The sequence below is a fragment of the Camelus dromedarius genome, chromosome 23 (genome assembly GCF_036321535.1).
Source record: "Camelus dromedarius isolate mCamDro1 chromosome 23, mCamDro1.pat, whole genome shotgun sequence".
NCBI classification, from domain to species: domain Eukaryota; kingdom Metazoa; phylum Chordata; class Mammalia; order Artiodactyla; family Camelidae; genus Camelus; species Camelus dromedarius.
This window is the reverse complement of record NC_087458.1, coordinates 22,700,865-22,727,659: the sequence shown is the minus strand read 5'-3', so window position 1 is coordinate 22,727,659 and position 26,795 is coordinate 22,700,865. Positions and strand designations below refer to the sequence as shown.

Sequence of the window (26,795 nt, the reverse complement as noted above, 5' to 3'; positions counted from 1 at the left end):
CTCATTTGGGTCTTAAATGTTAGAACTGTTTCTTTAAATAGTTGCTTAAGCTTACCTCTGTGCAACTGGCCTCGCAAAGCTTTTAAGCTGTGATGTGGGTATATCCATCTCCCGTCCCCAGTGTCCTGAATACTGGGCCTCTGAACCAATCATACGTTCTGGTTCTGGCTCTTTCTAAAGGAAAGTCGCAAGGTCAACAGTTGGCTTTTGATAGCTTGATTCATGAAATATTTGAGACCATTTGCTTAATATAGGACTCATACTTTAGAGAAATATAATTACAGACTCCTGCTGGGGTCTTCGCGGATGTATCTTGGCAGTCCTAGCTGCTCTCCGTGGGATCGTGTGTTTTGATTCAAAGTAGCTAGACACTGGCTGATCATTATCCCTTTCCACATATCAGTTTTATTTTTTTATATCGATTCCTGCCTTTTGCCCACATGCTGCGATCTTTTATTAAATCTGCCTTGACCTCTTGCAATTGCAATGCAGAGCAGCGAGGCATTATTGCTTTTCCCCACCATTCTAGTCGATGTGACCAATTGGTTAATACTGGTAGGGATTCTAGGTCCTTGGAGGGATGCGTTCTCTGTGCAAAGGAAGGATGCTTTGCTTGTCTGCTTGCAGGGAGAAGGGATGTTTGGTGATTGGTGCAGCCCTTCATGCCTGCCCACCCCTACGGCTCTGCTGCTGTTGTTTTGCTGTTGTTAAAAATAACTAGTTGGAGGGAGAGTGTGGGCTTGCAGTGGTATCAGACAATGTTTCAGACTATTGTAGAGAGATTTATAAAACGCCACGAACACTTTCAGACTTTCTCCAGCTCTCAGGAACCTCCCTTTGCTAATTGGTTTCTCCGCAGGCGAGTTATCATGAAACATGGGTCACCGGGGGAAGAACCGCACCAGAGCAGGGACTAAGACTTTGTTTGCAGCGTGTGCTTGTCTTTAGTTTTGGAGTTTTGCTTGTTTTAGATCTAGTCGAATTTCTCCCACCCCCAGAACCTGGGGCTGGATGTGGGGGCTGCTTACAGTATGACATTCATTTAGCTGGTGCGGGTGCCTTTTGGCAAATGTTACGGCCATAGAAATCCAAGAATGCTCACCGAAGACAGATCAAGCTAGCACATACTCACGCGGGACCCCTGCCATGGAGACAAAAGCCTGGTGATAGAAGCCTTTGTGATTTTCTGCTGCAGCTGGATCTCTTGTTCTGATTGTGGACCTATTACTTACTGACTTTGAACCTCAGTGTCCCTCTGTGTAAACTGGGGATAACGGAGCACTTTGCTTGGCCTCTCACATACTGTTTAGCTCTGGTAAGTGCTTATAGCCTGTAGCAGTCAGGACTGGCCCGAGGCAAAAGTGTACCCCATGCCATGTTCACATGCAGTACCCTTGGAGGCCCAATTCCAAGTTCAACAGTGCGCTCCTGGATGAGGAACTCAAGAGACAAGATGCAGCCAGCCTCTGGAGGTCTCCCTTTTACCTCCAGCTCACAAGCACAGAGTGAATGTGAAAGTGGAATTGGTATGGGGTGGGCGTTAGACCTGTGCTTGGTGAGACCCTATTCGCGGGCCCAAATGACTGACCCAGTCCCCGTCCCCCTCCACATGCTCCCCAAATGGTTGGCTGTGGTTGTCTTGTGGGAACACAGACACCTTGTCAGTCCTAGGGCATCAGTTCCATGCAGCCTTTTTCCTCCACCCACTCCCCGGTGGGGATAAGGAGCCCCCATCCTCTGGAGGTGAGAACCAGCAGCTTCCTTGATCAGGGTATCCAGAAAGGCACTTCTGCAGTGGCATTTTCTAGAAGAAGTAACAGAAATCTTCACTCTAAACGACAACAAAACGAAACAAGGACTCCATGGATACAGAGAGAGTGGACTGGCAGATCCGGTTGGCCTTAGTAACTGCTGGAGGCGGAGCAGGCAGGAGCTGGGAGGTGGAGGAAGGAAAGCGAGGGAAGCGGGAGGAGAGGGGTGAAGAGGAGAAGGCAGGGTGGGAAGGGACTTACAGAGTCAGTAGTGTCTGCAGTAAAACACTCTAAATCAGGGTCAGCAAACCACAGCCCGGGAGCCAAATCCAGCCCACCACTTGTCTGTACAGCCCACAAGCTCCAACTCATTTCTGCATACTTAAGTGGCAGAAAAAAAATTGACAGAAGAATATTTTGGGCCATATGAAAATTATATGAAATCCCAATATCAGTGCCCATAAATAAAGTTATCTTGGAAAGCAGCTCTGCGCATTGGTCGTTCTCCACCACTGCCTTCGCACCTCAGCCGCAGAGCTGAGCAGGTGTGACAGAGCCATATGGCCCTCCGATCAAGAGAATTTACTATCTGCCCCTTTCCTGGCAGATTTGCTGTGTGCTGACCCCTGCATTAGAGAGCAGTCTTACACGCTAACCTGTCAATTGGATTTAGTAGTTTCAATTTCCCCCACAAGAAGTGCTTAGCAGTTACTGGTTATTGTGTATCTGTTCTGGTAAATAGGGGGCCAGGGCTGCAAAGGCAGGTGCGAAGCCTTCCCGCTGGCTCTCCGGCTCTGCCCCGCCCCTCGGCCGCCCGCACGCCTCCCCTCCCACATCTCAACACTGCTCTTTTTGGAAGCCAGCCTGCCAGTGGAACTCAGTGTACACGTTTGAGCATTTTCATTTGAGCAATCACATGGGGACGACATCCAACTTTTTGAAATATCACCGAAAAATAGTTATATATGGAAACGTGTATGAAATGTGTTACAATGATTTCCATTTCTTACAAAGAAACGATCCGCACAGCCATATTTGAATAATCGGATGTATATTAATCACAGTGTGAGGTGTGATGTTATTAAACTTCAACATAATAGTGAATGTTCCTTACCACATGGTATAGAGAGTCTTCGGCTAATTAATCACACTTGTGGTATATATTTTGTATTGCTACAGTGAATATTGCTATATTTGACTCAGTTGCTCATGAAACACATATGAGGCATTCAGAGATGCCTGTTTTCTCCAATGGCATTTTTTTTTTATCTTGTTAACACTTGCAAAATGGCTGTTGGACAAGAATCTAACATTACCCAACCTAGAATTGCCTTGATTCCCAATACTTTCCACCAACTAGATCTTTCTTTAATTGGGTTCCTGTGTAAACTAGCCATTTTTAAAATAGTTGTGTGGGTTTTTTTTTTTTTTTTTTTTTGGAGATTTGCTTTACTTTTAAGTGATGGGCTGAATCCTCGTGTATTCTCCAAGGAACTTGTTACGTAATCCAAAGTCAGGTTTTTAACTCAGAGGAATCTAGTTCAGTTGGAAGGACAGGGATATATTGAGAGAGAGAGAGAGAGAGAGAGAGAGAGAGAGGAAGGAATCAGATAGTCATAAGACTGCCTCACGTGGAAGCTCCTGGAGTGCCAGGAAGGGGGGCAGCTCTGAATTGGTCACTGACAGGTGGAGAGAAGAAGGATGGTGGACGGTTGGGGTGGGGAACAGGCGTGAGGCAGCAGTGTTTTTCTGCGGGACTGTGTATGAAAGGAGGGTGAGAGCAGGTTCAAGGTTAGAGACGAAATGGCAAGTGAATGGGTTTAGAAAAAAAAAATGTGGCTGGAAAACAAGAAAGAGGCTGAGGGGTCTAGCTGTGATCTGAGATGGAGTGTGAGTGTGCAGTCTACGTGTGAGTATGGTTTCTCCCGAGGGTTGTACTTGGAGAGAACCATTGTGCGGGAAGATGGGTGGGTCAGAAAAGGAGCTTGTGAAAGAGCGTGTAAATCAGAGCAGGGGATGGAGCTGGGTTTGTGTGCATGTGCTGTGTGGGCGTTGGGAAGGAGAGGAGACAGCAGCACAGGGCCATGGGGAAGGCATTAATTGCTTCCTGCCTGTTCTATAACCTGACTATAAACACAGTTTCCCCATCAGGCTTTTTAATGGACCGCTGAGGTGAACGTGTGGCTCTGTGCCCTGTCAGGAGTGATGGTATTGAGGTGGACAGCCCTGGGGCTCTGCTTCCCCCCTGCAGTTCATCATGTCTGAATTAAAAAGGGAATTGTTTGGACAAGCCTGTTAAGTGAATGTTTTTCCAGCATTAGCGGGAGAGCTTCAGGAGCTCCCATTGGATAGAAACGGCATCTAACCACCTTGGTCTGTGCTGGGAGAGAAAATTTATAGAACAACGTTCACATAGCATCTTTCCTTTGCTTCCTTGGTTTCCTGCATTTCAGACTGGTCTAAAGCATCTGTCCAAATCTCTGCCCAAGTTGAACTCACCCTGCATCCATCTCCTAAACTGTCCAAAAGCCATAAGGCTGTTTGAACACTCTGATTTGGTTCTGTCGCAGCAAGATTCTGAGCGAGCCTGTGTTCATCTGGGCGTGTGCGTGTGTGTGCACACAAAAGTGTGTGGCGCTGAAGAGAGAGAAGCCCTGCTTGTGGAGACTCTCCAAGGGGCAGTTGTTGTAGGAAAGTATTCAAGCAAAATTATCTGCACAAGCTTTTTACTTCTCTCCGTACGAGCTTCATTAAGCCACAGGAAACCCAGCTCCTGGGATATTTCTAGTTATTCCATCCCCAGTCTATTTCCAGGAGAATATACCAGGGGAAGCCAAAAAAGAGAGAGAGAGAGAAAGAATTGTCCAAGGCTGTATTATGTAGAGAAAAAGTCAAATAAATAGTAATAGTTTGGGTGTTTACATTGGGAACGGAGGAGAAGGCTAATGGGGATGGGGTGAGACCCAGCTGCTCATGGAGGGGGAGAGTGGGCTGGGTGGGATTCCTTTGTGTCTTGGAGCGGGTCTCTCTGAGGCTGCCGAGCCAGGGGCATCTGCACACCTCAGCAGCAGAGAGGCCCAGATGGAGCTGGAGAGAAGCCTGCTCTGCCAGTAGAGAAGGTGGGGCCAAGGAGGCGAGAGAGCGTTCCTGGTTCTGCTTGCCCCATTAACTCTGCAGAGGGAGGGCCTCAGTCCCAGCCAGTGCAGGTGTGAACGCTCGAGTCCTCGCTTGGAAAATGGGGCCCTGGAGGCACGAGCTGCCAGCTGCTCAGTGATGGGCTCCGATGCCTTCCAAGTCAAGGCTGAGCCCAGCATCCCCACCCTTGTTCCCCTTTCCTGGCCGTGTGCTTGGGCCCCCCCCCGCCACCCCCTCCCTCCAATTCTTTGCAGCTTCCTGTGTAATTTTCTTGTAACAAGCCTCATAAAGTTTGATCATGCTTGCTAGGACTGCAGATGGATGAGTGGAGTGAGCTCAGGATTCTGGCAGTGGAGCACAGGGGTTAATGTGAGTCCCAGAGGGAGCGGCCAGCCTGGGCTTTTTCAGGAATGGAGGCAACTTAACAACCTTCAGACAGTCAAACTGTCAGGAAAGTAAAACTCGACATGCTCTTGGTGGGCTATTATACCCATGTTCTCTGAATTCTTAGGGTTTATCAGCTCCTTTTACAAGTCCAACCCCCTCTCTCCTCTGCCCCATCTCCTGGGACCTTCAGATCATCATCAAACAAAACCTTTATTGTCATCTCATCGCCTTGAACCATTGGGCCCACCCAGTGTTTCACTGTCTCCTCCCTCATCCTCTCCTTCCCTTCCTATCACTGTCGTCACACCCCTCCTCTTCCTTCTTCCCAAGAACCCTTTCCTCCTCCTCCACCTCCTCTGTGCTCTCTCTGCCCCCCGACCCCCGCCATATCCTCTATATTTTCCCAGACTTCTGCCATATGGCTGATTGGCTTGGCATCTCAGTGGTACATGGACAGATGGACAGAGACCAGAGCAGTGAAGCAGGCAATTTCCCAAGGTGAAGTAAAAAGCTCTCCTCTTGATTCTTCCAATCCACCCAGGGCACTTCTCAGTGTAGCACACATGAGTGGAACACCATTATATACAGTCACCATGGTAAACACGGGGCTTGGCTCTGCTGTGTACCTTGGAACCTGAATTAGCACAGCCATTATTAACAATATTATCACTAAACTATCTTTAGCAAATCGTACCATTACTAATAAGTACATTTGCAAGCTTATCAAATAACTCTTCCTATGTTATTCATTCCGATAAATATCTCTATATTGGGTACTTCCTGTGTGTCAGTCATTATGCTAATCATTGGAGACTTAAAGTGCCCTTGATAGGACTTAAAAAAATCTCTGGAATAGCCGGGCTCCAGGATGCTCATTGGCCAGCCCCAGGCTGCAGAGCTAATGAATGGACAGCTCAGACATCTTTCAGCTAGAGCGGATGCTCGCTCTTCAGCGTGGTTTCTCAAACTTGGCTGGAGTACATTGGAATCACCTGGGAAATGAAAAAACTATACTGATGCCTGGGCTCCCCTCCCAGAGATTCTGATTTCACTTATATGGGGTATGGCCTAGACTCAAGATTTTTTTAAAGTTCCCCAGCTGATTCTAATTCACAGCAAAGAGCCACCACCTAGAGCATTTTGCGAACTGTACTAGCTGCATTGTGTTCTGGGGGGGTGGGGGGGTTGCATGCTTGTTTGCACATGAATGAACCTTGTTTCCTCTGTGAGGCTGTAAGCTACTTGGGTGTACACCTGTGTCTCCTGCATCTTCTAGAGAGCTCAGCCCACTTAGCACCATGCTGAATGCGCCATAAAGAGACGTCACTACTTGTCGGATGCCTACAAGTGTTATAACAAGTTGGGGGGTGGGATTTGGTGGCAGGAAAGACTAGCAAAGGCATCCAGAGCCCCTCATCTAGTGGCCGTGGGCCTGAGCCATTTTCTCTGACAATTCTTAAAAAACCCCCAGGACAAGATGGCCCTCCTTTAAAGTTCAAACGAGCTCCTTTACTGGACCTTCTCTCTCTATTTTCCCCACTTTGGTCTCTTCCAGGATTCTCTCCCCCAGGACTTTTCTCTCTCCATTGAAAAATTTCTTTTTTTCAAACTGCAAACAGATGCCAGATTGGCTTTCCAGACCCTTTCGTGGCATTGTTGGCGCTTTCTAGCAGGCACCTCCAAACGCTTGCAGCTGCTACCCTTGACCCAGTTCCAAAGCCACTTCCACATTTTTAGGTATCTGTTACAGCAGCACACCACGATCAGTACCAATTTCTGTCTTTGTCTGCTCGGGCTGCTGTAACGAAATACCGTAGACTGGGTGGTTTAAACAACAGACGTTTGTTTCTCGCAGTTCTGGAGGCTGGGAAGTGCGAGATCAAGGGGCTGGTTGTGTTTGCAGCCGGCGGATGAAGGTGTCTTGTCTCTTCCTCTTCTCATAAGGATATTAATTCCATCAGGAGATACTCTCAGGACCTAATCTAACTCTTAAGTTATCACCCAAAGGCCTCATCTCCAAATGCCATCACTTTGGAGATTAGAGCTTCCAGGTGAATTTTTCAGGGACACCTAGTTCAGTCTATAGTACCCTATATCTGCGGGTGGGGGATGGGATTAGAGTCTCTCACATAAACTTAAAGGCCCATCTGTCAGCGAATCCTTACCCCAAATATCTCCTCGTTCTAGAAAAATGTAAAATACTATATAGCTTTAGCTTCCAATATGTAGAGTCATGAGGGGTGGGAGCAGGGGAGGGTAGGATTTTTGCTTTTAAGAAGCTGCTTGAAAGGATTCATTCATTCAATTAGTCAGTCACTTGGATAACATTTATTGAGCCCTTTTGATTAAGTGTTAGTCCTGAGAACAGACATGAATAAAGCATAAACTCTGCCTTCAGCAGCTCCCGGTTTAATGGGAGAGAAGGACACGTAGATAGACAAATACACCTGTGAGTGAAGTGTTACGTGGAGCACAGAGGAGAGTTTCCCCTGGGAAGCGAGGTGGTTAGGGAGGGTTTGAGGGGAAAAGTGGGGTGAAAGTTCAGATGTGAAAGAGAAGCAGGCCATGGCTGGGTGAGTGGGTGCACAGCCAGTGTGGCGCACGGAGCTATGTGTGGTGGGTGGGGGGTACAGTGGCTTCGAGGAGGGGGCAGGAGCAAATGTGAAGTTGGAGAGGCAGGCCAGTGGTGTATCAGGAAAGCCCTCATGTGTCACGGTAGGGAGTTTGGGCTTCAGTCCAATTACTTTTCACACCCCTAGACCCCTAGACTCAGGGAGGTGACCGGCCAGCCTCTGCCCCAGGATCTCTTCTGCAGCTGAGCATTCAAGATATGAAGGTGGCTTCAAAGGCAACTGCCCAGGTGCTCAGCTGACTGTTGGATGGCCATGCCACCACCTCCTGCAAAGACACTGTCAGGTGCAAGTTGCAAGGATGTTTCTCCCATCATGTTGCGCTCGCCTGCAGGAAAAGAGTGGGCGGTTTCTGGTTGGGTGTTCTGCTCTCTCTGAGAACTGCAGTTGTGCCAGCACCAGGCTACACACCCACTAACGGACCCGAAACAGCGAGGGCTCCCCGACCCCGCCGCCAAAAAAAAGAAAAAGAAAAAGAAAATTAATGTACCCAAAGGCATGTGCCATGTCTGCTCTCTGCTGATGCCAGCAGTTTTTCTGGATAAAATGTGCCATAACTGTAATTCTCAAAATCCCACCCAAACATGGCTCCCTTGTTCTCCTGTCTGACACAAGCTATTTGCGCCCCTGAGCTCCTTCTTAGCAAGAGAACAAAAATCATTCCAGAGCTGAGGCCAGAAAAGACCCCACTAAATTTACCTTTGTTTGCTTTTTAAACCCCACGACAGGAGCCTCTGGAACTTCCATGTGTTCTGTTTACTGTGGCCTTGCAGAAGCCCTAAGGGGATTCTGTGTCCCTCACCACACGCCCAAGGACAGGCACCGCCGACTCATTTCTGGAGATATTTGTGTATGTGTTTTTTAATATATATATATTATATTTTATACAATTATATATCTATCTGGAAAAGGGCTAAAACTACAAAGAAGGTTGTGCTGAGGCGTGAATGTGTTGAGCCCAACTGCAGATCTAAGAGAAGCTGGCTATTAAGAGATGCAAGCATTCTGAGCTGGGAGGAGATGAGAATAGAAGGGGCCAAGCGATCCAGTTCTAAGCTTTGTATTTTGTGTTATTAAGAGGACAATACCATTTTGAGATTGTTTAAATGTACACATACATTTCATGAGAAATTTGTTGAGCTTTTGGAGAAAATAAAAAGCTCATTTCTATTCGTTCTGGGTAGCTTTCTACGAACCTTATGTTTTCCAGTCCAGTGTCTCCATTCAGTCTCTGTCACGAGGCAGCCATATTCAAAAGTAGGAGAAGGAGATGGGAAAAGAGGAAGGGAAGGACTTGGGGGTGGGAGTGATCAGATTCCTAGAAGGTAGCAGGGATGTTACAGATTTTATCCTCATGACAGCCAGGGAGGCAGGTAAAGGCACCCCCATTTCACAAATGAGGTTATAGAAACTCAGATAATATGAATAATTTGCCTGTGATCGCAAAAGTGGGAAGCAGCAGACTGGGTTCTCTAGGTCTGCGCGCAGGACAGGCTCCTAATTAGTGTCTGTGGATTTGAAATTCCATGAGTAAAATTAGCTTGGGGAACAGAAGGCTTTTTCTGATTAATTTGGGAGAGTGATTAATGAGGGATGTAAGAGTTGATAAAAAGAATATGCCATCAGATTGGTAAAGTAGTCTTCTACCTTAGAAAATCTCTTCTGCAGCTCTTTTCTCATCAGACAGGAGGACCAAATGAAGTATGGATTTTTTTAGGCAAAGAAGTCGATACTTGACGGGACCATTTCATGAATTAGGGACAGACTAGGGGAGGAACCCAGGCTCCTGGCACCTAAGCCAGAGGCCTTAGCACCACATCTGTACTCCTCAAGCCTTGACCTGCTTCAGAATCCATACAGATTTCCAGACACCACCCCACAACCGCTCGTTGTATTGCCATTTCTGGAAATGAGCTGTGGGAAAGAGATTTTGAACTAATTCCCCAAATGCTTTTTTTCCTGATACCAAACTTTTGCATACTTGCACTGTTTTGTTTTGTTTTTTTGTTTGGTTTTGTGTTTTGGTTACTTCGACTCTGTGAGTTGGAGGTCCTCGTCCGTCCCCTGCACCGAGGTGAGAATCTCCTAAACCCCCACTAGGATATTGGGCTTGTAATCCAGACGCTGCACAAGAAGGGAGATGCAAAAATACCCCTCCTTCTCTCTCATTCTTAGCAAGCCTCACTGTGTGCTAGTTCTTCTTTATTCAGGGTTTTGTTCTTTCATTTTCTCATCATTAGGAACAGAGAACATACAATCACCACCCCTCATGTAATAATAGTCCCTGTGATTGAAAGCACATCTTACATCTTTCTTCAGACTCTTCTACCCCCAGACTGAATTCTGTCCTTGTAGCCTCAGAGTTATGAAGTATTTTTAGACTGAGACAATTCTGAGCTGTGGACTCTGAGGAGAGCATCAGAGAGAAGCTCCAAAGATAGACTAATTTCCAATGTGACATATTTTGGGTAAATATTAATGAAGATTCGCACTGATTTTACCTAAGGAGGAAAATACACATTTTCGGTTTCCTTTTGTTGCCCTACATTTTATTCTAAGAAACCTAACCTAAAGTTATAAAGCAGCTAAAAGTTAGAACAATTTTTAAAAATCACTGATCATAACGATACACTATGCAGATCAGTGAAAGCGATGAAACTTCCTTCGCTCATGGCTTGGTTCCGATTGACAGCTGCCCATTATCTTCGGGAAGAGGTGCGTCAGACAAGCTCATATCTTTTTTCTCACTTTTCTGTAACTTTTCTCCCCTTCTTACAAGACAGACAGTGTCAGTAAAAGGTGGGAAAACACCCTTTCTTCCTGTGATCCTTTCTTCTCGCCACCTGCCCCTTACCAGCCACCCACTAAAAAGTAGAACCTCAAACTATTTCTTTTACCAAATCCCTGGGTGATAATTCCAGTTTGGACTTAAAAAGATGATTCCTGTGTATATTTTCGCAGGACATGAAAGATCAAAGAAATGCCCCAGGGTGGGGGGCGCATAGCTGGGGAGCCATGACAAGGTTAACAGAAAGGATCAGAGGTCTCCATCCACTGTCAAGTCCCTTTGACAAGATGCTCCTTTTCTACCGCTGGCTAATGTTCACGCTCACTTATTCTGTGACACCTCTGGTACCACTGGGGGCTCAGGTCTTTTTGTCTCTATTGTTTTATTCTAAAACGTTTGTTAAACATGTGCATTAGTGGTAGAGTCCATCAATACCCACTCAAATTCTAAGCTCTGAATCCAATTTTAAGAAATTAATAGCTAGCTGCTGGTTTTTTTTCCTTTTTTCCTACCTTTTTGTCTTGCTTTTTAGAAAATTTTAAATATTTAGAAATAGCCAACTAAAAAAACCAAATCATTCAAGAAGATGTTCAGGTCAGTGCATTCTTCCTTCCCAGCTCTTCCAGCGGAACTGCCACAGGCAGAACTATTCAGCAAAGAGACCTGGACGCCACACGGAGAAGGAAGTAGTGACATTAACACATGGGACTGGCACGCGGAGTGAGCGCCTGTCGGCAGGAAATATGTACAGACATGGTGCTTTGTGACCCATAGACGCCACTCTTCCCATCGCCGGCCAACTTTATCTGGAAAGACCATTCTGCCTGGTGTCCTAAATGTCACAGACAAAAGAGCTTTTTTGTTCCTAAAGAATCATTTCCTCACTCAAGGCTTTTGGCTGTCAGTGCATAAAATCTACAAAGAAAAACAACAAACCGTACCTGGGAAAGACATCAGTGGCAACACCTTCCTCCAACTCAGGGGATCAGGGAAGTAAAGGAAGACAAGACAGGCAGCCAACCCCTTTCCATCACAGCCAAAAAACAAATGTGGTTTGCAGATGCCTTGGACAGCAATAGACATTTGGCTCAGAACTGCCTACATTTGTTTCACAGTCAACCTCAGACACACTCTGATGGAAGCAGTCAAATGCTTTCTCTTCTGCTCTACCCTGACGTGAGCACATACACACTTGGGACAGACTCTGCAGCACATCCTTGGCTGAGCAGATCAGAGGTTCCACTTCCCACCCTTGGAAACTTCATGAGGGGAAGATGTTCAAACATCCCTTCAGTCCAGTAAGTCCTCTTAGAGAACCGTGGTTGTAATAGATCTACAGAAAGAGATGGATGATTCAAAAGCAGTTTCTTCGAAGTAAGACATCAGTCTTCTCTTGGGGCCTAGAGTACCAAATCACATCAGGACAACACAAGGAGAGTCCTTGGCTCCTTTAGATTGTAAGCAGATGTGTTATCTGGTGCCTCCTGCTTGAGGAAATGCAATGTTTGCAATCTCCACATGCTCACGTCGTCACAGAAGTATACGCAAGAGACATCCCCAAAGGCAGTGGTTTTCTCACTTCCGTTGTTGGCATTCCTACTTTCCTGCTTCCCACCTTCTGTGTTGTTCTCGTCCAGGAGTGACTTTGCCTCCACAGATCTGACCTTTGTTTCTTCCTGAGGCCATTCTCACAGAGCTCTAACTTTCTGCGTGGTTTTCTACCAACTGGAGTTGACCTAGTGATGTCTGGCAGTAACAGTGTACAGTGCTCTTCCCAGATGGCATTTATTCTTCAAAAACTTTTGTTGATGTTCACAAGGTGAAGAAATGACGACTGTGGGCCACACCAAGTAGGAGGTTAGGCCCATAGTAGGCCCCACACAAATCGTGTCATGGGTTCTCATTCCTACAAAGATTCCTGGATCCTAAAGCTCTTTTTTTTTTTTCAAAAGATGGTCCCTGTGTGCTATTCCTCCTTTCAATCCAATTCAGCAAAAGTCTCGCGAGTGGTCACAGAACCACGTGCTTAATACATCACCGAGCCAGGTGCTGTGGAGGAATTAAAGAAGTGTGCCTTGTTTTCTCCGAGGCACCCGCTGGTGCAGGTGAGACTCCACTACACATGACACAGCCACAACGCAGCAGGATCAAACTTGTAATCAGGCAGTAAACTCTGGGGCAGAGCTGACAATACTGCACACGTTCAGAGAAGGATAAATCACTGTGAATGGCTATTCTGGAGGATTGAGTGGGTTCGGAGTGAGCAGGCAGATGGGGAACGCCATTCAAGGTATGGAAAATGTGCTGGGATGTTGGAGGGATCAGAGCTAACCCAAAGCTGATGCTCTGAGCCATCTCTAAGTACCGAGTAAAAGGCTGCCTCTTTTGCATTTTGTTTTGCATCCTTGGATGGCCCCTAAGGGGAAGGTGAGACAAGATGCCATTTGCCCATGAGCAGGCCGTCAACAGTCAGTGCTGGTTATCTCAAAGCCTGGTTCTCCAGGCACAGCATGAGCAAATGTCTGTCAGAAACTTGGGAAGTGAAATATCTCCAAATGATCAAGTGCCCAAAGTCAAGGGTCAGTCCTGGGTAGACCAGTCAGCTCTGCCTGTTTCACGACATCAGTCTGCGGCACTAACCTCAGGCCAACTGTTCTATGTTAGTCATAAGAAGCCTGAACAAGAGCATAAATGGATTATGACGAATCTGCTACCACCATTAAAAAACCCACAGTTCAATACTGGCTGTGTTTCCTGATGTTGTGTTGACAATCTCAAAGCTTTTTTTCTTTCTTGTCAGTATGTTTTTGTTTTTATAGAGCACATCATTAAAATATACTCACAACAGCAGAAGAGCATAGTGGCTGTGTGTCGGCAAGAGGCAATCTGCCTGGGTTAAAAATCCTAGCTCTTCTCTTAGCTGAATGACTTTTGGACAAGCTCCTTGATGTCATTGTGCCTCGGGTTTTGTTTTTTTTTTTTTTTTTTAATTTGAGAAATGAAGATGATGATGATAATATTTCTGTAAGATTATTTTGAGGAATAAATGAGAAACTACACATAAAAGGAATAGAAGAATGCCCTGGTGTATATATATATGGGGCGTGCAATAAATGTCAGGTCATCACTGTGATGATGGTCATTATTCACCCAGAATGGACCTTAGAGGGCGTCAAGTTACATACTGCAATTTTACAAATAAAGAAACTCGGTTCTCAAGAGGTCAAGTGACTTTCTGACAATCATTGGTAAAACGGGTACTAGAACCCTTGGCTCCCGACTCGTAAAAAATACAATGTGCATTTATGTGTTATCTGACTCATGGACAGAGCACACTGACACACATTGTTCCCCAGACTCTCCCTGTTACCCCACGTGGCCTCTCCAAACTGAATGGCTCGAACGTTTTTCAGGCACCCGAGGATGCAAGCTGCACAGGGAACGATTTTCGGTGAGTTCCGGAAAGCGGCTCTTGTGTAATGAGATGAGGGAAGGTCATGGAGAGGGCATGTCCCAACAGTGCAGCAGACAAATGGGAGGCCTTTAGTGCTGTGGCACAGTTATGCTCCATTATTAATTTGATACTGTATTAAATCACCGTTTTGATGAGCAGTGGAGAGCATCCCTTCAGAGGGAGGTGTGCTACACTCCATGAGCCCAATTGTCCCAACAGGCTGTCAGGACAGTGCCTGTTTCTCTTGGATGATTAGGAGTGGGTGGCTGCGATGCCACTAGACTGGCTGCATTTCTTCTTCCTTGAAGAGCTTAGTCTGACCTTGACCTGCGACCTGCTTATCTTTGGTCCCTTGAAACCTCCCTCTCCCTCCACCTTTGTGCCCTGCCTGAATCGGCCCACCTCCACCAGTGACTAACAGGCTGGTGTGCCACAGTCATCCGCTTGGGGGTGTCCTTTTGATGGAGTGTACCTGTCTCGTACAGGCATCAAACTCCTTTAACAATTCTGTTTCTCTTGAGGCAAGATAGAGAAAAGTAGGTCTTACCAGAACTTCCTCGAGGGAGACCATTGTGTGTTGTCTGATAAGTCATTTAAGTTGATGGGCTGAGACTTCAAAGTTATATTAAGTAACAGCAGCCTGATGGGGTATTCAGATTAGGGGCAGAATTATGTGGGACACTAGAGGAACAAAAGGCTGCCTCTAGGTGTGGGAATCCCGTGTGAGGACCACAGTAGGAGTGGAGAAGGAGACATATCTGGTAAGAAGACGATGCATTTTGCTGTGGGGATGGGGTGAAATATAAACCCTCCTTTCTGTTTTTCTTATGATTCTTCAATAAAATCTGTTAACAAACATGAACTGGGTTTCTTTTGAAAAACAACGAAGGAGCCGATGTTGACCTACAATCTGGTAAAGACAAGACAAAGACAGGCTGAACGGTTGGTGGGAATAAGAGGGCAGGAGGGAAGTTGTAAAAAAAAATGTGCTGAGCTACCCAGTGACGACCTGAACAGCAGAAGAATTCTTCTTTCTACCAATAACTAGCTGATCCTAAGTAGGAATGGCCATCCTTCAACCTCCCTAATTTTGGAAACATTTTTCTTCTTTTTGTTCATTAGGTGTATGTTATAGACTGAGTTGGGTCCTTGCAAAATGCACAGGTTGAGGCCTTAATCCCCAGTGTGACAGTGTGCAGGTAGGGACATGGGGGAGATAATTAAGGTTAAATGAGATTGTAGGAGTAGGGCCCTAATCTGGTAAGACTGGTGTTCTTAAAAGCAAAGAGTTCTCTCTGCACACCCAGAGGAAAGGCCATGAGAGGATACAGTGAGAAGGCATCTGTCTACAAGCCAGCTGTAGACAGGGGGCCCCCTCCCCAAACCAGCCCCACTGGCAGCTTGATCCTGGACTTCCTTCCAGCCTCCAGAACTGTAAGGAAATCAATTCCTATTGTTTAAGCCACAAAGTCTGCTATTTTGTTATGGCAGCCCGAGCAGACTAGTACAATGTGCTTATTCCATGAAAAGAACACCCTCTTCCTCACTGTTGGATATGGCTTTATATTATATTTGCTTATTCTTTTACCTAGACTGCTGTACCAGTCAGTGTCCCTGCCTCTCCTGGAAACCAGACAATTTGTTACATGAGCCTGTTTAGCTGATGGACAGGGCTGGCGTTCAAATGTGCTATGGTTCTACTATTCCTCAGTGTCTGTATCAGATTGCCAAAAGAGGAGCATGTGTATGTATGTGTGTATGTGTGTGTATGCGTGTGTGTATGTGTATATATTAATCATGTATATGATTAATTACAGGGCGCAGGCTTAGTGTGGTAGGAGCTGGATTCATCAGCCTGAAGTCCACAGGGCAGGCAGTCAGGAAGGAAAAGGAGAGCAGTTGCTTCACTCCAGTGAGGTGGGTCAGCAGATGGGCAGCAATGAGGTGAGTGTGAGATCTCAGAATTTGGAAATATTTTACTGTTTATTTTCTCCTCTACTGCTTGGAATCTTTGCTGTTCACAGAGGGCTTTAAAGGGATCTCACCTAATTAAATCAGGCCCATCCAGGATACTCCCTTTCTTGATTAACTCAGAATCAACTGATTTGGGAATTTAATTGCACCTGGAAAACCCTTTCACTGCAGTATCCAGTGTTTGATTAAATAACTGGGAGGGGGGGTTTGTGCATTACAAAATGGCTGCTCACCACCTTTGACACTCAAGTTCTCCTGGAAGAATCTCCCTTGGAGCCCACCCTGATCAGAAGCATCCCAGGGAAGTGTAGTTTGGCTTGGCCAAGCTGACATGTCACAAAGCCATCACAGTGTCCCATTCTTACATGTGTCTTTCTCCATGTTTGTGTTTTTATCTCACAGCACATCTAGGGCTGGTCCATCCAAAAAAAAAAAAAAAAAAAAACTTCCCTGAGTTCCATGGAAAAGACCATCAGCCTCTAGAAAGACACATTCTTCTCTTCTGTTCTTCCCTTAGTTGTCCTCCTTGGGTGTAAATCCAGTCCAATATTCACCATGTCAGTCTTTGGCTCTGTTTGCTGGAATGTCCAAGGAAAGAAGTATCAATGCCCTTATCTTTCTTTCTTCTTTCTTTCTTTATTTTAATTGAAGTACAGTCAATTGCAATGTGTTAATTTCTGTGTACAGCACAATGTCCCAGTCATGCATATATATACATATATTCATTTTCATATTTTTTTCATTGAAGGTTATTACAAGATATTGAAGTTTCCTGTGCTATATAGGAGAAACTTTTTTAAAATCTATTTTTATATATAGTGGTGAACATTTGTAAATCTTAAACTCCCAAATTTATCCCTTCCCACCCCCTTTCCCTGGTAACCATAAGATTGTTTCCTATGTCTGCGAGTCTGTTTCTATTTTGTAGATGAGTTCATAGTGTCTGTTTTTTTTTTTTTTTAAGATTCCACATAGGAGTGATATCTTATAGTATTTTTATTTCTCTTTCTGGCTTACTTCACTTAGAATGATGATTTCTATGTCCATCCATGTTGCTGCAAATGGCATGATTTTATTCTTTATTATGGCTGAGTAGTATTCCATTGTATAAATATACCACAACTTCTTTAACTAGTCATTTGTTGATGGACGATAGGTTGCTTCGATGTCTTGGCTATTGTATATAGTGCTGCTATGAACATTGGGGTGCATGTATCTTTTCAAATTAGAGTTTCCTCTGGATATATATCCAGAAGTGGGATTGCTGGATCATATGGTAGGTCTATTTTTAGTTTTTTTGAGGAATCTCCGTATTTTTTTCCATAACGGCTGCACCAAACTACATTCCCATCAGCAGATTAGGAGGATTCCCTTCTCTCCACAGCCTCTCCAGCATTTATTGTTCATGGACTTTTGAATGATGGCCATTCTGACTGGTGTGAGATGATACCTCATTATAGTTTTGATTGCATTTCTCTGATAATTAGCGATACTGAGCATTTTTTCATGTGCCTATTGACCATTTTTATGTCTTCATTGGAGAATTGCTTGTTTAGGTCTTCTGCCCATTTTTGGATTGGGTTGTTTGGTTTTTTTTGCTATTAAATTGTATGAGCTGTTCATATATTCTGGAAATTAAGCCTTTGTCAGTCACATCATTTACAAATATTTTCTCCCTTTCCATAGGTTGTCATTTGTTTTGTTTATGGTTTCCTTTGCTGTGCAAAAGCTTGTAAGTTTAATTAGGTCCCATTTGTTTATTTTTGCTCTTATCTCTATTGCCTGGGTAGACTGCCCTAGGAGAACATTGCTAAGATTTATGTCAGAGAATGTTTTGCCTGTCTTTTCTTCTAGTAGACTTACCATGTCTTGTCTCATAATAATAAAGTCTTTAAGGCATTTTGAGTTTAGTTTTGTGTATGGAGTGTATGCCCTTATTCTTATGGTTTGCTTTGTTGCAGTCCTTCTAATGATAACCTGGGGTTGAATAATGGCTTTATTACTAATAAGCTGTGTGAAGCTGGCCAATCCCCTACTTCCCCAAGGCTCAACAAATAATCGTGATCTCTTAGGTTTACTCTGTAGGTCAAATGGCCAAATAAAGGTCAAACACTGAACGCTGCCTACACACGTACATCATAGTCATTATCATTTCAATATTCTTTTTTATTATTTTCTCAAAGTCCTTAAAGACAACTATAGAGTAAGTTCTTTACCCAAACCCAGAGCTCAGAATTTATATCAATTGGTTTGTTCCTCACCCTACCAAGAGTAATCTCCAGTTTCTAGCTACTTTAAGACATTTATTCAAAGGAGCTTCTAATTGATATCCACTCTGTATCGTTTCTCAGAGATCCTGCCTACAGCATTACTGGAGGCAATGATAAATACAATAATAATAATTCCACAAAACCTCAATGTGTGCTTGAGGATCCAATGACAGTCTGAATTGTCTTCCCACCAGTTAATGGGAAGCCACGTTGGATTTGCCATCTGCACAGCACTTTTGAACCTGTCAGGGAAAAAGGAAACCAGTGAACCTTCATCTTGTCACTAGTCTTCTTGAGGACTCTCTCTAATGCAAATGAAAATAGCATTCATTAGAGTGAAAAATAGAAAGACTGTGTCATTTCCCTCTGTCTCCTTCTTGGCTAGAAGTAAAGTCCATCCTTGACAGTGAGGAGGTGGCTTTGAAAGCCCACTATACACTCATCTCCTGATGTTGGAGTATGAATATTCACTTAAATTCTTTATAAAAGTTTAGAGTTATTCATTCTACTGGGACTTAGGGGGTCAAGGGACATTATAAACATAAAAAGAGCTCCACTGTTTCAAAGTCCTAAATATGAGAAAATACTCTAGAAGCCATGATAAATTCCAGGTAAATAAAATAGGACTTCCAAGATGAGACGATTTTGTGTGTGTGTGTGTGTGTCTCCTGGTCATCTAGAATAATAATACAAATGTATGCAGTCCATCGTTAGTGTATCCTTGTTAAAACAAATACACAAAAATCAGACCCACAAACCCCTTGCCAGTAGTATATACTGATACTTCAATATTGCTGCATTTCTTTACATTTGGCACTTTGCTTACAATTAGGGACGCAGTCCCTAGATGAAAAATGTGTCATATAAGACCATGAGGTTTAAAATATGAATTATAGCTTATTCATTCAGTAATCCATTAATTCAACATATATCTAGTAAACCTACCATGTGCCTGGAACTTTGCAGGCAAAATTAGTTACATCCTAGAAATTTCGCCCTACCTGAAAGTAATCGTACATTTATGGCTACTTTTATGTAGAAACCTTATACTATCAATTTCTAATTTATTGATGATGCAGGTAATCAGAAAGAACACACTCTTACGGAACATTTCTTGCAAATTATGGTAATCTAATTCTCTCCTTATCCTGATACCTTGATTAAAATTGCCTCCTTCCTTTGTCGCGAACTCTGAGTCCCATCGTGGTGCCGTTCTTCTGAACTGGATGTCACTTTGGATCCTTTTTGCAACAGCAGCCCCTTGAGGGGCTTTTCTCGGCTGCTGGGAATCCAGGGACTTCTTTTCCTTCATCCCCCTTATCATTGATCTGTTCACCCTGTTTGGAGTTTAGACTAGTTGCTCAGCTCAGGAGTAACCCAATGCCCTCTCTGGCCTCCTCTGCCCGGACTTACCCCCATCTCTTAGTGAAGAAGGGGTGATGTGACAGACCGAAGTCAAGGAGTTAATTGAGCTTAGGTCTGAGACATTCTCATCTTTAGGGATCTTCCCTCTGAGGTCCTCTTTTTCATAGGATGTCAGTTCGAGTCTAGGGCTGCTCTGAGAAGGCTTCACCCATTTCTAATCTAGGCACTGGGGGTACTCAGAATCTCATGCCTCAGGATTTGCACAGTGCAGGGTAGTTGAGGAAAGACAGAATCTTGAGTCCTGAGTGTGTCTCTTGCTGTTTATGACCAATAACCTGACTTCTTTTGAATTAGAGGGACAAATTTCATTTGTCTTTTACATTTCCAGATCTCAGCTCTATTCTTTCTGACAGCCCTGTGTCTTCTCTCCTGTAGGCTGATATGGAAAGGGTGAGAAAAACCACATAACAGAGCCTCAAAACCACTTCCCTGCAATTACAACTTTTTTTGTTGTTGTTGTATATACTCCTTCCTTCCTTGGGAAGTCTTTCAAGTATGTGTCTTTCTGATCAATACTTTATTCGCAATCAGTGACTCAGGTTGCCTCTAGCAACAGCTTTAGCTTAAGCATATCATCAGACATACCTTCTCCCTTCAAGATTTGTTTTCCATAAGCTTGTATCTCTCACCACAGCACATTTTCCAACAACACTTGTAACCAAGAGACTTAATGATTCTTAATAAATGGGAGACAAAGTATTTTTGTCAAACTATCATGATAGGGACATTCTCTTGGACCCAAGCATTTATTGTAGGATTATTTCTCAATTTGTGTGTATGCACACGCGAGTGCATGCACACACACACACACACACACACACACACATGCATAGCAAAGTCCATCTGTATGTATATGCAGAGGTACATATATTTAACAATACATAAGGCAATATAAATACTGCTTTTGCCTTCTGTAATATTAAATCTAGTATGAACATAATAGAAATATGCTCAGTTCATAAGATATTAGGATGAAGAAATAAAAGTTAAGGTAAAGTGGAAAAAGAAATTGAATGAATTTATCTTGATACATGCTTTCTCCAAGTACAGAGCATGAGCCCAGCCAGTGGCTTTCCTAGGCTCCCTGAGCATCATTAGATACAACGTTTAGGCCCATTTGTGCATTAAATCAGAACATTTCATACTAGCATCTGTTTAAGCCTCTGGGCTGCTCAGATCCTCAGGTCCTAGGGTAAGAAGAATGAGAATTTTCTGAAATCCAGAAAAGTCTACTCTGAAGGCAGTCTGTCCCCAGACCACTCCTCATAGGAAGGAAAGGTCAAAGAAAACACCCCAAATTCAGTCTATTCTGGTTGGGAACACCACTTGCAGTTGGATATATAATTTCCTATTTTCAAAGGCCATTTACAGCTCTGCCTTAAATGGGTTTCATATATAGTCATATGTATATTAATATATATTTTATACATATCCCTGACTCATAGGTAGAAGGCTTTTAAGACAATGAATCACAATAAGTAAAACCTCCATAAACTTTCCACCCCACACTAGTTCTGGGAAAGTCTGAGAATGACCGCACTCCCTGAGAGCCTTATCGGTTAAGTGTAGTTGGGCTGCACTCAAAATCTCGTGAGAACAAAACCTCCCGTGATTTGATTTGTCCCTTGTCCTTATCCCGGCAGGACCATCTAAGACAGATGGTCCTAGAGATTTCTAGATCCAGAGGGAGCCCTTTGACCTCATTAGTACCTTCCAACTGCAGTTTTACTCACAAACCCTACAACAGATAGCACAGAGTCTTCCGAGAACTGTGGTTAAAAATTCCAGGGAAGTCGCCTAGACTGTGGATGAGGATTATTTCTGTTAAATATAAATGTAGCGTCTTCATGGCTTCTTTAAAGGTATACAGATAATACTTTTTAAATGCAAAGTGCCATGAAGCCATGAAGGAGAAATTGCAAGGAAAACAATCTCCAGATTGGAGAGGGAAGTTGGGAGACAGAGTTACTGCTTCTGTTTGGACAGAGTGTTACAAAAGCAAAATGGAGTGCGTAGTGGACACAGAAAGGCAGGCGTGAACTGGGGGTGGGGGGGAATAAGATAAGTTTGAATAGAATGGCACTGCAGATGATAACTAAAATTGTGCCTGGACTGTGTAGAAACGAAATACAGTCCGCATGAGGACTCATGTCACAGGTTGAAGAAAGGGGACGGATAAGCCACAGTGTCCCAGGTGAGAGCCAGGTTCACACGCTCGTCTGGAAAGCCCTGATGCTGGCAGCACACTGCTGATCACCAGCTGCCTGGTGAATTAATGAAACAGAGGAAACGGGATCCCTGAAGGAGTCGTATTTGTTGAGCTGTTTACCAATATTAGCAGCAGAGCTATTCCGTGCTGTAACACCTGAGCATGTAGGAAACACTCATTTGTTTTGTCGAGAACATTAATTTCATTAATTGATTCATCAGATATTTATGAAGAACTTGCTATGTGCAAGGCATTATGGTAGGTGCTGGGAACACAATAAAAAAGCAAGATAAAGTCCTTGCCCTATAGAGTTTCCGTCATGTAAGGAAGGTATAATACAATACATCAGTAAATATGCAAGAATATATGCTGTCATTAGCGCCAGAAGGACCACACACAGGGAGCTCTGATTGAGAAAAATGAGCAGAGATGGGCTTACTAGATAGAGTGGTTTGGGAAGGCCTCCCTGAGAGAACTGGGAAGTTAAGAATCAGTCATAAAACAGAGTTGTGAGCACCGAGTTCCAACCTGCTGAAGGCAAAGGAGACAGCAGGCCCAGAGGCCCAGAGGGTGAAACAGCTTGGTATGTTCTAGGAACTAACATCAGGCAGCCAGTGGGAGACGTGCGACACTGCTGAGGTACGCGGGAGCAGCAGACAGATGGAGATCAAAATGGGAGCTTCATTGCTGGAAAAAGCCAGGTTGGAGGGCCTTGCATAGATGGCTGGGGAAGGGGCTTGCTGGTGTACCTCAGAATTACACTTGCCCACCCAGGCCTGGTTGGAAGACACCAGCTGCCCCAGCTAGACCTGGACCTGCGATTTACCCCACGGAGAAAGATAGGATGAGTCTTCCCAGGGAGCAGGCTGCCACTCCAAAAAGAGATTTAAATAAAGAGGCTGGACCATGTGATTCAATTCCTCCTCCCAAACCCACTGAACAAGTCATTCCTCTTCCGCTGGGAGGCTTACTCAAAGGCGGTCCCTTCATTAGGAAACTTGAAGCCAAATAAGGTGGTTCCTCTATGATAGCTGTTTAGTTTGTGCCTAACTGTGTGTTTGGACTAGAAAAGGCAGGTTGGAAGAAGTAAGACACTGCAGTAGAATGTGGCCTGTGGCTTTTGATGGGAGAAATCCCTCACAATTTTCACCAACAGTTTTTTCCCTTTAGGTGGTACCCACAGATGGCCGCCATCAGAGATCATGGCAGAGATGGGTAAGGCAGAACTCTTTTTTGGTTTTGATCCAGTTACAGCTCAGCTGGATTTACAACAGGAAATGCTGTCCATCGGGACTTGCGTGAGGCTGATGTCTAAGCCGATTCCTGTGTCTTTGAACTCATGCTATTGTGGTTATAGGCATGCACGTATCTGCCTGGCCTACGTGCATCCCCTGTCCCTTTCATTAGTATGTAAACCTCCTTGGCTGGTTTTATATCTGTCCAATGGCATCTGGTTCCATTAGAGAAATTCAGTTTTTGCTTTTTGACTTACTGATTCATAAGGTTAAGGACAGAGCTGTTTAACATTGGTGGGTTCAAGCCAATGAGAAAAGTTACCTCCTCCCCATTTCATTCAAAACCTTTATCCTCTTTCCCTAAACACTGTGGTTGCCAGTGAACAACCTGCACAGAAGCAGGGGGAAATCCTAGTTAAAGTGAAAAGAGCCCTTCATCCTTTGGGAAAGCAGGCTGGGCTCGCTCTAATTCACACACAGTGAAATCCTGCTTATCCCAGTGTTTCCTGCTGTGTCCCCTAGGATCCATTAGCAGTGAATTTCTTGGCATTTGTGGCTGGCAGAAATAAGATCACCCAGGCCCAACAAGCTCCAGTCCACTGAGGGTTGAATTTCAGCACAGGCAGGCTGAGCACCCTTCCCAGGGGCTGGCTGGGAGCAGCGTTCTCACTGAAGGAGCTCTGGTGGTCCAGGCGGAATTGACCCTTTCCTGTCCATGGGATGCTGCCTACAGTAAGACAATTAATGTTCTCTTAAAAAAATTTTTTTTTCTTTAATTTTTACAAGATGTGCATCATTCAAAAAGTTCTAGTGGTTCTATGAGGTTTACAATGAAACCCTCAGCGGCTTGCCCCAGCCCCGGATTCTTTCTCCCCAGAGGCACTCACTTTCAATTATATAATCCTTCTTCTGGTAGTTACCTCAATAATTTTAAATAACACGCTTACACTGCTAGTTTTTCAATGTTAGGCATAATCTATCGATTTTCCTACTATGAAAAATTAAGATTTGAGTCTGATGCATGCATACACACCCACACGCATGCACGCACACACCCCTTCTCTTCGCTGCATTCTCCTGCTGTAGTCACATCACGATCTTGCAAGGGATCAAGATGCATTGTTTACTTGCTGTGAGGTTATAAATAAGATGCTCATACTGCTGAGTTGTATGGAGCCCTCTGATTTTTCCCTTGTACAACTTTTCCCCTGAAGTGAATAATTTGCCTAAATGATCTTTTCTCTCAGCTATACGTGCAACTATCTTTAATTCATCCCCAAACCGGATCTCCTCTCAGTGCTTCAAAACACATGGGGTGATCTCTCTTGTCACGCCTTCTCTTGGAAACATCCCTCCTGGAGCCTTCATCCTCTCCTGCCATTTGTTGGTTGCTCGCTGGGTCCACTTCCAGCCGCCCTCCTGGCAGTTTTGTTAACTGAGAGTACACACAGGAGTGAACACTTCCCTCTGTATGGGAGTCACGGATTTCTCAGATCCCTTTTTTCCCCTCTTTCTTCTCAGGTCTTCCTAAAGCTTTCCAAAAAGGGTCCATGAATTGGAGATACATTTTAGGTCACTTTTATATCTGGAAAAAAATCATTATTCTATTCTCTCTAATTGACTGAGGCATCGAAACAGAAGTTGAAGTCATCTATTCATTGTCTTCTAGCTTCCTATGTGACTATTGAAAAATCTCAGATTATTTTTAATCCCAATTTTTAATATTTAATCTATTTTTTTCTCTCTGGAAAGAATTTAAGATTTTACCATTTTCCCAGAAATCCTGAATTTCATAATACTGTGCCTGTACACCCTTTTTCATTCTAGAAACTCAGATCTTTCAGTTCTGAGAAATTTTCTTTTTTCCCCAAAATATTAATTTTTCCTTTTTTTTTTTTTTGGCTAGGACTGCAGGGTTGATCCTATAGATTTGGGGTCGGGGAATGGGTTCTTTTGTTTGTTTGTTTTTATATATTCTCTGCTATTCTTTCTCATTCTCTCTCTCTGTGTTTTGTCTTCTGGAAGATTTCCTCACCTTTATTTTTTAGTAATAAATGTTTCATCTCTGCAATTGTAGCTTTAATTCCCAATGACTCTTCTTTGTTCTCTGAATGTTCCTTTTTATAAAGGCCTCTTGGAGCAGCATCATTTGCATGATGGTTGAACTTGTAAACTGAACGAGCAAATAGCCGGGTGCAAACGCCAGCTCAGCTGCTTAACCAGCTGTGTCACGTCTGACGACACACTTCCTCCCTCTGTGCCTCAGTTTCCTTGACTGTAAAATGAAGATGGGAACAACAGCTACTTCTCGCTGTGTTACTGTGAGGGCTCAGTGAGTTACTCTGAAAGCACGTGGGGCAGCGCCTAGCACGTAGCGAGTGCTCAGTACGTGTCAACTCTCATTACTACGTATGTGATGTCATCTCTCATTTTTCTGAGGATATTAATTACAGGGATTTTTTGTTTTCCTTGAAAATCCTTTTTTGCTTCCTGCTTCACCTCTGCATTTTCTTTTCTGTTTGTTTTGGTCTCGCCGTTTCACAGGGCTTCCCTCCAACATTTCAGGATCTTTTAACAGTGAGAAATTTAAATGCTGATGGGGTGCTCTGGGGTTTGCCCCTGGCTTGTGCCTGGGTGGGTTTCACCGGATGTCATCTGCTGGATGTTTCCCTAGTACAGGTCTTGGGCTGTTTCCTCTCTTGCCTGGGGGTCTAAACCTGGCAGCCAGCGTTCTTGGAAGTGAGCTGGGTAAGGGGCCCAGGCCCTCCCGTGCACTCTGTAGAGGCCTCTGGGGGCCTAACTGCTTCTAACAGAGACGTTTAACAAGTACTCTTGTCTTCAGCCCTGCCTGCACTCCCACTTGAAGGGTATCATTGCTTCCTGTTCTGGGGTTTTCTGAGTTTGGAGGGTGTAGACTTGCTTGCTGCTGGGCTTTTCTCACCGCCGGCTCTGGTTTCAGCCTGCTCTGACGCACTAAGTTTATTACCACTTGCTCATCCATTCTCTCTAGGGCGAAGAATTGTGTGGTCATTTTCCCTCCTTAGTTTTTCTTGACTCATGACTGTATGCAGCCTTTAAAAAAAATCATTTTATCGGCCTATTTGTGGAGTTTCACGAAGATGCAGAGATACACTCTTACAATTATACTTCTCAATGCGTATCTCATGACTCTGGGTTTTGCCTAGTGGAAGGACTGTAAATAATAAGGGCCACAATCCAGATAATTAATAAGTAGATTACCTTAGTCTGTGAAGATGCGGCTACAGATCTTTGGTGAGGGCTGTGAGTCTTGAGAGGGAATTTTCCTGATCGGCCAGCAGGCTCTCGGTGTGTGACCAGCAATTCACACGTGTGACCTGGCTGGCGAGGCTCAGGGAGCAGTGTGTCCTTCCGGGTCTGTGATTTATCAGCTGTCTGACCTTGGACAATTAAAACCTCTGACTTCAGTTCCTTCCCTGGTGAAGAAAACACACCTCTGCTTCTAAGTTTTGTGTTAGGTTCAGAAACTGTAAAGTGCAATGCTCTGTACAAATAATA

At 44.3% G+C, this 26,795-nt stretch overlaps 1 long non-coding RNA gene across 1 annotated transcript in view; it reads left to right on the top strand.

Annotated features, from left to right (window-relative positions):
• LOC116148072 (uncharacterized) overlaps positions 1-26,795 on the top strand; it is a 319,134-nt gene that overhangs the window by 273,440 nt on the left and 18,899 nt on the right. Inside the window, exon 4 of the long non-coding RNA XR_010377415.1 lies at positions 15,963-16,089. This is a non-coding gene — a long non-coding RNA (uncharacterized LOC116148072). The remainder of the gene's footprint in view (positions 1-15,962; positions 16,090-26,795) is intronic.